The 12,441-nt window shown below is 39.8% G+C and overlaps 1 long non-coding RNA gene across 1 annotated transcript; it reads right to left on the bottom strand.

The window, feature by feature from the left end:
- Window positions 1-5,174: 5,174 nt before the first annotated feature.
- On the bottom strand, window positions 5,175-12,226 carry LOC129695019 (uncharacterized). The gene is made up of 3 exons (XR_008723097.1): window positions 12,084-12,226; window positions 8,339-8,446; window positions 5,175-6,207 (listed from the first exon to the last, which is right to left on the bottom strand). It is a non-coding gene; the product is annotated as an uncharacterized LOC129695019 (long non-coding RNA).
- Window positions 12,227-12,441: the final 215 nt, after the last annotated feature.

Below are 12,441 nucleotides of genomic sequence, written 5' to 3'. Positions count from 1 at the left end.
ATAGCACAATTAGAACATGGAAACAAATAAAACAGAATTGAAAATTAAGAAACCTATCTCTTTTAATACCAATAGTTAATAATCCATCGTTTAAACCATCAATTATAGACAAATCATTTATACAATGGGAAAGAATGGGAATTAAAACGCTCGGAGATCTGTATGAATTGGGAAAATTACTATTATTTCAACAACTACAACTGAAATATAATTTGAAAAATAATCAATATTTTAAATATCTTCAAATTCGTGATTATCTGAAAAAATACACAAAAGACTATCGTAATATCCCTACAGACTTACTGGATGAAGCAATGAAGACAAAGGCGGAATCAGCGAATCTAATATCGTACTTATATAACATCATCTTAAACATAGAAATACCCACAACTGATGGAATTAGAAGAGACTGGGAACAAGAATTAGCTATAAAAATTTCAAAAGAGAGCTGGGATAATCACTTATTACAGGTGCATAAATGTTCAATCAACGTACGACATACTCTCATCCAATTCAAAACATTACATAGACTATATTATTCAAAAACTAAAATAAATAAACTCTTCCCTAATGTCTCACCCATTTGTGATAGATGTCTGTGTCAAGAAGCTACCATAGCGCATTCTTTTGTTTTTTGTACAAAAATTCTGGAATGAAATATTTGACATCTTTACAAAATTAATTAAAATAAAACTGGTACCAAAACCAGAATGGATTATTTTTGGAATATCGGAAGGTAACCCTGAATTAAACGTGTTTCAGAAGAATTTACTCAATTACGGGCTAATAATGGGAAAAAAGCTCATACTTAAATTCTGGAAAAATGGGCCTTCACCAACAATAAAAATGTGGATATCAAATATGTTTGAAACACTACATCTGGAAGAGATGAGATTCCTCTTAGCAGGCAAAGCAGACCACTTCCAAAAGACGTGGTCTACGTTTTTGGAACTATTACAAGCATAAGGTGCAACAGTAATTTAAATAAATAAATAAATAAATAAAAGGTACCAGGATCTGGCAACGGGGGGTAAAAAAAACAACAAAACAACAAAAACAGACTTGGTTGGTAGTCCCCTTTCTGCGGAGTTTAATGTTATAATAGAGCGATTGTTTCTCCTTTCTTTTTCTTTCTTTTCTAGGGTCTAATTTCTTTCTTTACTTCCTTCTCTAACTCCTTTTCTAAGGGGCTTTCTGTTCCCAACATTCTCCTGCACCTTCACGACTCTTGTGCACTTTCTTTACTCTCTTTACTTCTATCTTCTTCTTAAAGCTCAAAAAATGAAGCGGTACAAAAAATGTATTAAGACATATGTGTCGTGTAGTATTGTAACTTACCGTACTTCTAATAAAAATAAATTAAAAAATAAATAAATAATGATAATCCTCCCCGACTGATGGCCACAATTAAAACATTAGTAAGTCATGAGGGCTATTTTAACAAAATAATGTACATTTTGAAGTGTATGTGATTGAAGTTTCTTGAATGCGGCCTTATTAGATTACAGCTAACTTAATGCGGCATTCCAACATGAAAAGGTTCCCATCCCTGGGGTAGACTGACACACCTCCCCCACCCCTCCCTGCTCCCTTTTGCACTCGTCATTTTAATTTCATGTTTCATGTATTTTGTGTTTCATTACTGTTGGCAGATCAATTTCCCTCCTGAGATAAATAAAAGTTCTATTGTATCATAATGCCAGGCCCTGATGAAAATCGAGCAACTGTTCCATCCATGACTGCTTTTCATGAAAATGTCCAAAGCACAATTTCCACTCATTGTGTCAACATTTCTGACAATGACGGACTGAAACAAACGCTGCAGATTTATATATTTGACATTCACCATATCACCCAAAAATTCCACCTGCACCTGGTTATTGTTACCCAAGGAAAAATGCATCCATCTAATCAATTAGCCTGTGTGAACTGGTTGAATTTCAATTGAATTGCTGAAACTCACGGTGGGTTTTGCCAAGGACATGCCCTCTAAACACAAGCACTTCTTTTCCAAAGTACAGACAGTGTAAGGACATATTTCAATGGTCTGCGCCTCATTGACTTCCATATTCCAGCATCTGCAATCCTTGCATCTCCATTAACATGCAAATAACATGTTCACCATTTTAGTTTCATTGTTTTTGTGAATTAGTAAATGGCAAATAATGACAGGTAATACATTGGCTTCTAGAAAGTCAGCTGATGGAGAGTTAGATTTTTCTTTCATTTAAATCGATGAAATAGTTTACCTTAAATATTCACCAATAAATGTTCTGTTCAGTTAACACAATATAAGCAGGTACAAGAGATAGCAGACGCTAGAATCTAACGCAAACATTAAAGGAACGTGAGCGGGTCAGGCAGCATCTGTGGAGGGAAATGGACAGGCGTTTCAGTTTAGTCTGGTCCTCTATGGTCCCAACCCAAAACATTGTCTACCCATTTCTCTGCACTGATTTGTGCCTGACCTGCCACTTTGCTCCAGCACTCTTGTTTTTTTTGCTTTTTAAACACAAGATAGCAGGCTCTACACATACTAGTTTAGAAAATTTGGTCTGCGTATTCAAACTTTCCTATTCATCTTAGGAAAGTAGAATAGCAAAAAAGTATTATACATGAATATCGAAAAAGTTCATATTGTCTTATAAATGTTGTCATTTAAATCAACAAGAATGTACATTTCGTAGTCCTGATCCCAACTCCCAAACGCCCTAAAGTGGTTCATTGAAGAAGGCGAATGGTATGTTAGCATTCACAGCAAAAGAATTTGAGTATAGGAGCAGGGAGGTTCTACTGCAGTTGTACAGGGTCTTGGTGAGACCACACCTGGAGTATTGCGTATAGTTTTGGCCTCCTAATCTGAGGAAAGACATTCTTGCCATAGAGGGAGTACAGAGAAGGTTCACCAGACTGATTCCTGGGATGTCAGGACTTTCATATGAAGAAAGACTGGATAGACTTGGTTTGTACTCGCTAGAATTTAGAAGATTGAGGGGGGATCTTATAGAAACTTACATAATTCTTAAGGGGTTGGACAGGCTAGATGCAGGAAGATTGTTCCCGATGTTGGGGAAGTCCAGAACAAGGGGTCACAGTTTAAAGATAAAGGGGAAATCTTTTAGGACCGAGATGAGGAAAACTTTTTTCACAGTTTCTCTGGAATTCTCTCCAGCAGAAGGTAGTTGAGGCCAGTTCATTGGCTATATTTAAGAGGGAGTTAGATGTGGCCCTTGTGGCTAAAGGGATCAGGGGGTATGAAGAGAAGGCAGGTACAGGATACCGAGTTGGATGATCAGCCATGATCATATTGAATGGCGGTGCAGGCTCGAAGGGCCGAATGGCCTACTCCTGCACCTATTTTCTATGTTTCTATATACAATGAATTACTTTGAAAGTGCAGTTACCATTATATAGGTAAATATATACCCAAATTAAAATGATATGTTAGTTCCACCCGCTAATTTTATTTTGCAGAATTTTGGATGACAGTGCACCAAGTGAGAAGGTTATTTCTTTGTAGAACTCTGTTTCGATTTGAATGGAAGTTTAATAAAGCACCATTTTAGATGCTTCTCCTGGTTTTCCAGAACAAAAAAGTCGTTGCTACCTAATCAGGGGCATATTTATGTAACTGTCGCAAACAAATCATAGCCAAGGAATATGAAGATAGACACAAAAATCTGGAGTAACTCAGCGGGACAGGCAGCATCTCTGGAGAGAAGGAATGGGTGACGTATCGGGTGGAGACGTGGTCACCTTGTCTACACTTGGTCTCAGCAACATAGAATTTCCAGATTGTTATTTGATTATTCTACAGCACGACTCATGTACCCCATTAGATCACAATGCAAAAAAAGATCGCCCTTGAATGCAAACAAAATGACCATATTTCTGTTCCATTTTTTGTCTTAAGATTTTGGGGGAAAAATGAACACGTCAAATAAAAATTTGGATCAGCAAAGAATAATGCACACACTGCTTTTCCAGTGCTGCATTCCATTATAGATGGACTGCAGAGATTGGTGAATGCCCCCTTTAAAAAGCACGAACATAATCTACCACAATATTCAGCGAAGCAAACTACTATAGTACAATGGTCAGAGCAGTGATCTGGATCAAATAATGCAACAACATACTTCATAACTCAGGGAAAACTGAAAAAGCACAAATCAAATAAACATTCATTGGAAAAATACTGTGTTTCACCAGCATTTGGTCATAGGGATTAAAACGCGGAACAAAGAAATGGGCGCAATGCTGCTTAATATTTCCAGATACTAAGGAACATATTGTCAAAGTACCTGGTCCATTTGGTTTGTACCTATTGCAATAAGTTGAAAACATTAAAATGTTTAGTACAAGAATGAAAAAAGATTGTACAATATGCTGTTGCGGAAATAGAAACAAGAAACATGTGTCATTCATTTAAAAAAAGCAGAGAATCAGCCCCTTTGGCTCACCGAGTCCTCGATGACCATCAATCATTGTTCAAACTAGTTCTATGTTATCCCACTTTCTCATGCATTTCTAGGGGCAAATACACACTAGGGGCAAATTTTACAGAGGCCAATTAACCTACAAACCACCTTTAGGGTGTGGGAGGAAAACAGAGGAATCCCATGCCATCACAGGGAGAACATGCAAACTCCACGCAGACAGCACCCAAGATTAGGATCAAACCCTGGTCGCTGGTGCTGTGAGGCAGCAGCTCTACCAGCTGCACCACTGTGCCGCCCACTATTGGTTGCTTAGTATTAATCCTTAGTTTAAAATGCATTTTTATTGCATTCAAACTGCCCCAAAAGCAATTTAATTCAACACGACAAACTGAAATCTGTTCCATATCAGACTCATAAAATCACGTGGGTTTTTGCTATTACCATAAATTTAAAGGAAGTTCTGAAATGCTTTGGACATATTAGTGCCGCAAAATGTAAAGGGAGTGAAAGTTGAACTTCCAGACTAATAGCTCACAGTAAAAATCCTGTTGAATTCTCCTCCCAATACCAAGAGAAACCAAACAAAACCTTGCAGAAAGTACAGAAATGATGGCAGAACTGTAAGTCATCAAGAATTACAAACCTTGTCACCTGGTGCTACCTTCATTCTTTACCAAAGAGTGACTTTGGAATTTATTGTGAAGAACAGAAAACAGATCTAAATGACAGAAAAGATTTATACAGAACTGATGTTTAATCAACAGGATAACAAATACGTACAGGCAATATAGTTCGAGAGATAACCAGAGGCATATTCTGTTACAGCCTTTTACAAAGCCTTTTCAGTAAAATATTGGCATGTTATCTCAAATTAGTAACTAATAAATTATCAACCAGCTGTTTATCATATCTCCAGAACAATTTAAAATGGCTGTAAACAAAGTTCAAAATGTGCATTATTGGTAAACATTGTTCCAAAGAGTTCACTTGTGCCTTATTCTCAAAATAATTCCGTTATGTATTTGGGTAAACCAAGCACTGCCCCAATTAGAAATGGTATAATCCAACACTAAATATTTACACAATTTATCCGATGAGGATCATAACATTCCCACTGCACAGTCCCCAACATACTCAACCATGGGCTAAAACAAACACTAGTTTAGCTTACCATGACCATTCCCAAAATTAGCCCATGCTAACACTGATACAGCATTAGCCAACCACTGTATACCGGTAATTCAGTATAGTCACTAAAATTCCCTTAAACATAAACATAGGAAATGTATGGATCCTACTGCAATGGAATTGTTTATTTGATCCATTTTTGATACCAGTTTTCAATTTGCTGTTCCATGAAGGGACCCTCAACATCAGGTTTACCAATCAAAAATATTTTGACCAGTTTGGTTAAAACAAAAAATAAAATCCATCATGAAAAGGTTTCCTCAGCTTTGCCGTTCAAAATGGTCTATTTATACATTGTTACCTAATAACGCTTCCAGTGCAAAATGCCAGCATAGATTTACTCCCAATACAAGATAAAAGATTTTCAACAAGAGCAGTTTCCACAACCTTTAACGCTGTTCAGAATCTCTTCTGATAATTTTCGTCTTTCTTCTTCCTTGGAAGACATTACTCTCTTTCCTTCTTGACGACTGGAGTTTTTGTTGTGCACCCTGATATTTTGTGTGTGCCACAGTTCAGAATAAAGACTGTTGACATTATTCAAGAGACTCGAATGGGTTCCTCGTTCTGCTATTTTACCCTACAGAGTTAAAAACAACAGTCATAAAAGCACATTGTAGTATTGTACATGCTACTAATGATTCACCTTCATAGTTTATAGTTCAAACAAAATTTCTCAATTAGATCTATACTTTGTACAAAATAATAGATGACTAGTTGCACATTATTGTCAACTTATTCCAAAGTGGAGTTTAGACGGCCATTTTCCTTCTTTGTAGCAGGTAAAGGGCCTGTCCCTTTTGACGAACTAATTCACAACCTCTGCCGAGTTTACCCTTGACTCATACTCGTAGCATGGCCGTCATGAGGTTGTAAGAGGTTGTAGGTAGGTTCACGGAACTTGTGGCATCAAGTAGGTCGGGGTGTTTTTTTTAGCATGATGAAAAATGTCCATGAGTAAAAAGGTCATGAATTAGGTCGTGAAAGTGGGACAGGCCTTGACTAATGAACTAGTAAATTGTTTTACAGATACAGTCACGTGAAAGCACCATCCATGAGTAAAAGCTTCTTCTGATTACAGGTGGTGGAGGAGTGTCAGCTCAGCCTATTTCATGTACTCGGTTAGTTATAATCAGGGCACTCTACTTTCCTATGATTGCCTTTTATTTAAAAATCTAGAAGTAGTTACTCCTATTTTTTTCCTGTTGTAGGTTTCTCAATGTTAAACCTCTCCATGTATACATGAAGACTTATTTCAAATATCACAAATGATCAAGACATACAATCTGATTTATTTTGCTTTTTTTTGTACCAAAGACAAGTTCTCACTTTGTCATCTGCAGCAGTAAATTTAATAAATGTGTCTTCCATGTAAGTTTATAGATGGTTGCCAAAAATTAATTTACGGGTTCGCAGATTCAATTAAAAATTCCCAAGGCTCAGGTTGTAAGCTCAAGAGTACCAGTTGTTTCATTATGTTAATATTTATTCAATTTTCAGGATCATGTGACATGTCACAGTGAAATTCAGTGTTTTGCATACCATGCGCAAAGTATGCAAAGAGTCGCCACGTATAGGGCACCGACACCATTGGTAAGGACAGCATTCATTGTCCATCTCTAGATTGCCCTGAACAGAATGTGAGTAGCATTGACTTAAGGTTCACAAAGAATGGGAAAACACTAGTATTTAGTTGCGTTTTTACATGGGGACTGGAGGTTGCAGTATATGTCCTTGTGTGCCAACATGTCTTCCATTTTTTGAAATTTTAAATGTTAATTATATATTTGCGTTTTGTATGCTAAAATGGTATGGTAATTTATACAGCAGGATGGTGGTGGCATGGTTTCAATGGACAAGTAACCAGGAGATGTTGACTAACAATCCACAATCCAAATCACTATGGAAGGTGTGCAATTCCAGAAAACATTTAAGAGGCCTGGAGTCACAGATGGCTTAAGGACACTGGTGAATCAGATAGGGTTTTATGGTCATTGTCACCAAATTTAAATTCCACACCTCCCACAGTAATGTGACTTCTGGTTTCTTGTCCAATGAAAAATGAGCCATCACAATCATGCTGCTTAAATTACTATAGCACCGTAGTATACAGAAGGCAAATATGATTGACAAATTCAATTAAAAAAACTATTTTCCATAAAGACATCTAGACACCCGAGAACTTGTGCTGCAATCTCTAGTCTACTTGTAAAAAGGCAATGCAATACTCATGTTTTCCATAACTTGTGAACTTTGTAGGACATTGCTATTCAGGCTGTAATGCCAAAAGGTCATTTGCAGCCTCCCCCTCCCCCTCCCCAGCTGACAACCCTTGTGTTTGCAGCGTGGAGACATGAGGGACACCCTCAGAGCAGGAGTTCATTGTGTGAAATAGCAAAGAAAGTCCATCCCACATTCAGTAAACAGCTTCTAAAGGCACAATGGGGACAATAGTCTAAAGGAGCTGTGTTCATTCTGCAGATCTTCCCTTTTTTTTTCTTGAAAGGGTGCCCGTTTTTGACTGATGTGGCATTTCTCTTGAAACAAGGAGTTCAATTTACTGAGAATTGCAAATGCAATCCTATTATAAAGGTATTCTTTGAATGCAAAGCAGCTTGGATTTTGGCCATTGACAAAGTACTTACTACCAACTGGGCTCTGGAGCATGATTGGTGCGCAATTATTCGAGATTAGAATGATGGTTATCCTACCTTATCCAGAACCAGAATTTGATCTGCATCAACAATTGTAGTGAGCCGATGAGCAATAAACACAGACGTACGATGCTCAATCAAGTCCCGCGTTGCTTTGAGAATATTCTGTGGAGTAGAAATTGATCTTTTTTTATTACTGTAAGAACTCGATATCAAACAAATTCAGAAAACACAACATAAAATGGGATGCAGAAGTTTATTTGAAAAGAAACTGGACATAGTAATGTATTTGAGGTTGGATTGAATGCAATAAAAAATACTACTTGCATAACATGCAGTTAAAATACATTGTTATAGGTTGGTATGGACCACAAGAGATGGTATAGATTTTTACAGCCCATAAACAATCAAGTTGCCTATCTTTCCTGGTCCCATTTGCCAGTGTTTGGCAAATATGCATCTAAACCATTTCAAACAATGTACTCACACAGAAGGGATGGGAAGCAAGTAGGTCGCTGGGAGGTAAAAACACACACTGGCCAGCCAAGAACCACCTCATGCCACTATGCGTGGGGAAAAAACTGTCTATTCAGCTTATCTACTTCCTTCGATTTTATACAGTGCATTCAGAAAGTATTCAGACCCCTTCACTTTTTCCACATTTTGTTACGTTACAGCCTTATTCTAAAATGGATTATTCGTTTTTTTTTATCATCAATCTACACACAATACCCCATAATAAAAAAGTGAAAACAGTTGTTTAGAAATTTCTGCAAAGTAATTAAAAATAAATAACTGAAATATCACATTTACATAAGTATTCAGACCCTTTACTCAGTACGTTGTCGAGGCACCTTAGGCAGCGATTACAGCCTCAATTCTTCTTGGGTATGACACTACAAGCTTGGTACACCTGTATTTGGGTACTTTCTCCCATTCTCTGCAGATACTCTCAAGCTCTGTCAGGTTGGATGGGGAGTGTCGATGCACAGCTATTTTCAGGTCCCTCCAGAGATGTTCGATCGGGTTCAACTCCGGGCTCTGGCTGGGCCAGTCAAGAACATTCACAAACTTATCACAAAGCCACTCCTGCATTGTCTTGACTGTGTACTTAGGGTTATTGTCCTGTTGGAAGGTGAACCTCTGCCCCAGTCTGAGGACCAGAACACTCTGGAGCAGGTTTTCATCAAGGATGTCTCTACTTTGCTCCGTTTATCTTTCCCTCGACCCTGACTAATTCAATTCAATTCAATTCAACTTTAATGTCATCGCACAAATACAAGTATGAGTACAACGAAATGCAGTTTTGCGTCAGTCCGTAGTAGTTGTACATAAAGAAAACAAAAAAAATAGAAAGAGAGAAGATACAGAATAATCAGGAAATACAGAATGATTAAACAAAGGGGACGGAGGGACCAGAGAAATCTATCGTCGGGACTCCGAGTTCAGCAGTGTGATTGTGTTGCTGTAGAAGCTGTTCCTCATCCTACTAGTACGTGACCTGAGGCTCCTGTACCGCCTCCCTGATGGGAGGAGGGCAAACAGTCCATGGTTGGGGTGTGAGGGGTCTTTGATGATCTTCCCAGCCCGTCTCAGACACCGTTTTCGGTGGAGGGCATCCATGGCAGGGAGTGGGGCACCGATGATGTGCTGCGCGGTTTTCAACACCCGTTGTAGTGCCTTCCTGTCCGCAGCAGTGCAGCTGCTGTACCATACCGTGAAGCAGTTGGTCAGGATACTCTCTATGGTACAGCGGTAAAAGTTGGTCAGGATCTGGGGGGACAGGTGGGCTTTCTTGAGCCTCCTCAGGAAGTAAAGGCGCTGCTGCGCCTTTTTGATCAGCTTGGAGGTGTTGAGGGACCAGGACAAGTCCTCCGAGATATGTACTCCGAGGAATTTATAGCTGGAGACGCGCTCCACCTCAGTCCCGTTTATATGGATGGGGGTATGACTGCCTCCTCTGGTCTGCCTGAAGTCAAGGTCTGCTGAAACCAAGATTGAACTCTTTGGCCTGAATGCTCTCCCAGTCCCTGCCGCTGAAAAACATCCACATAGCATGATGCTGCCACCACCATGCTTCACCATAGGTATGGTATTGGCCAGGTGATGAGCGGTGCCTGGTTTCCTCTAGACGTGACGCTTGGCATTCAGGCCAAAGAGTTCAATCTTGGTTTCAGCAGACCAGAGAATCTTGTTTCTCACGCCTTTTAGCAAACTCCAAGTGGGCTGTCATGTGCCTTTTACCGAGGAGTGGCTTCCGTCTGGCCACTCTACCATAAAGGCCTGATTGGTGGAGTGTTGCAGATATAGTTATCCTTATGGAAGGTTCTCCCATCTCCACAGAGGAACTCTGGAGCTCTGTCAGAGTGATAATCACAATCACAATAATACTTTATTATTTTGCACCAAACGAGATTTCATTGGCCAAGTCAGTCAAACAAATAAAAAGCAACGGAACGCACAAAATACATTTTAACATAAACATCCACCACAGTGACTCCTCCACATTCCCCACTGTGATGGAAGGCGAAAAAAAAAAAAAAGTTAAAATCTCTTCCCTTCTATGCTCGCCCATGGTCGGGGGCCTAGAGCCTTCCGTTGACGGGACATTGATATTGACTTCCTTAACCGGCGGTGGGACCCTCCGCATCGGGGCGATCAGCTCCTGCATCGGGGAGGATGTCAGCTCCCCCGCGCCGGCGATCGAATCCCGCGTCGGGGCTGGTCGAGCTTCTGTGTCGTTGGAGCATCCCGACTAGCCTCCCCCGAGACTGCGAGCTCTTGGTGGCAAGTCCGCAGGCCGCGGTTGGAGCGATGCCAGGCAAGGGATCGGCTCCGATGCTAAGTCCACTCCCCGGTGGAGAACAAAGTCCGTCCGAGGAGGTCTCCAGCTCCATCGATGGTAGGCAGCCAATTGGCCGGAGATGCGATTCGGGAAAAAAAAAAAAATGTGCATCTCCGGCAAGGTAAGAAACTGAAAAAAAGAGTTTCCCCCCGACCCCCTCCCCCTCCACAGAAAATAAACTGGAGAACATTTACACAAACTATTAACACAACACCAAAAAGAAAAAGTACAGACTTATGGCGGGGCTGCCCATCGGGTTCTTGGTCACCTCCCTGACCATGGCCCTTCTCCCCCGATTACTCAGTTTGGTCGGGCGGCCAGCTCTATGAAGAGTCCTGGTGGTTCCAAAGTTCTTACATTTAAGACTGACAGAGGCCACTGTGCTCTTCGGGACATGCAATGCTGCAGAAATTGTTTTATATCCTTCCCCAGATCTGTGTCTCGACACAATCCTGTCTTGGAGGTCCACAGACAATTCCTTCGTCTTTATGGCTTGGTTTTTGCTCTGACATGCACTGTCAACTGTGGGACCTTATATAGGCAGGTCTGTGCCTTTCCAAATCATGTCCAATCAATTTAATTTACCACTGGTGGACTCCAATCAAGTTGTAGAAACATCTCGCGGATAATCAATGGAAACAGGATGAACCTAAGCTCAATTTTGAGTGTTATAGCAAAGGGTCTGAATACTTATGTAAATGTGATATTTCAGTTATTTATTTTTAATTACATTGTAAACATTTCTAAACACCTGTTTTAGCTTCTTCATTTTGGGGTATTGTGTGTAGATTGATGATTAAAAAAATGAACTTAATCCATTTATAAAAAAGGCTATAACGTAACAAAATGTGGAAAATTTGAAGGGGTCTGAATACTTTCTGAGTGCACTGTACCTCTCAGTTTCCTGATACCATAGTATTGATCCAGATGTGGGATATCTGACCGTCTAGAACATACCTCTTCTGTGATGGAATCCAATGAAGACGTAGCTTCATCATACAATATAATGCGAGGATTTTTCAGAATTGTCCGAGCAATTGCTACTCTTTGCTTTTCTCCACCTGAGAAAAATGGCAGATTAAAACAAGGTCAGACTATGAATAACAATGTGTTGGAAAGAACTGCAGATGCTAGTTTAAATCGAAGGCAGACACAAAATGCTGGAGTAACTCAGCGGGACAGGCAGCATCTCTGGGGTCTGAAACGTCACCCATTTCAGGCGTTCTCTCTTCAGAGATGTCCTCCAGTTACTGAGGACATCTCTGAGTTACTCCAGCATTTTGTGTCTATCTATGAATAACAATGATCTATTTGA

The sequence above is a fragment of the Leucoraja erinacea genome, unplaced genomic scaffold, assembly GCF_028641065.1.
Source record: "Leucoraja erinacea ecotype New England unplaced genomic scaffold, Leri_hhj_1 Leri_908S, whole genome shotgun sequence".
Lineage (NCBI taxonomy): Eukaryota > Metazoa > Chordata > Chondrichthyes > Rajiformes > Rajidae > Leucoraja > Leucoraja erinaceus.
This window is presented reverse-complemented; position numbering and strand designations above follow the sequence as displayed.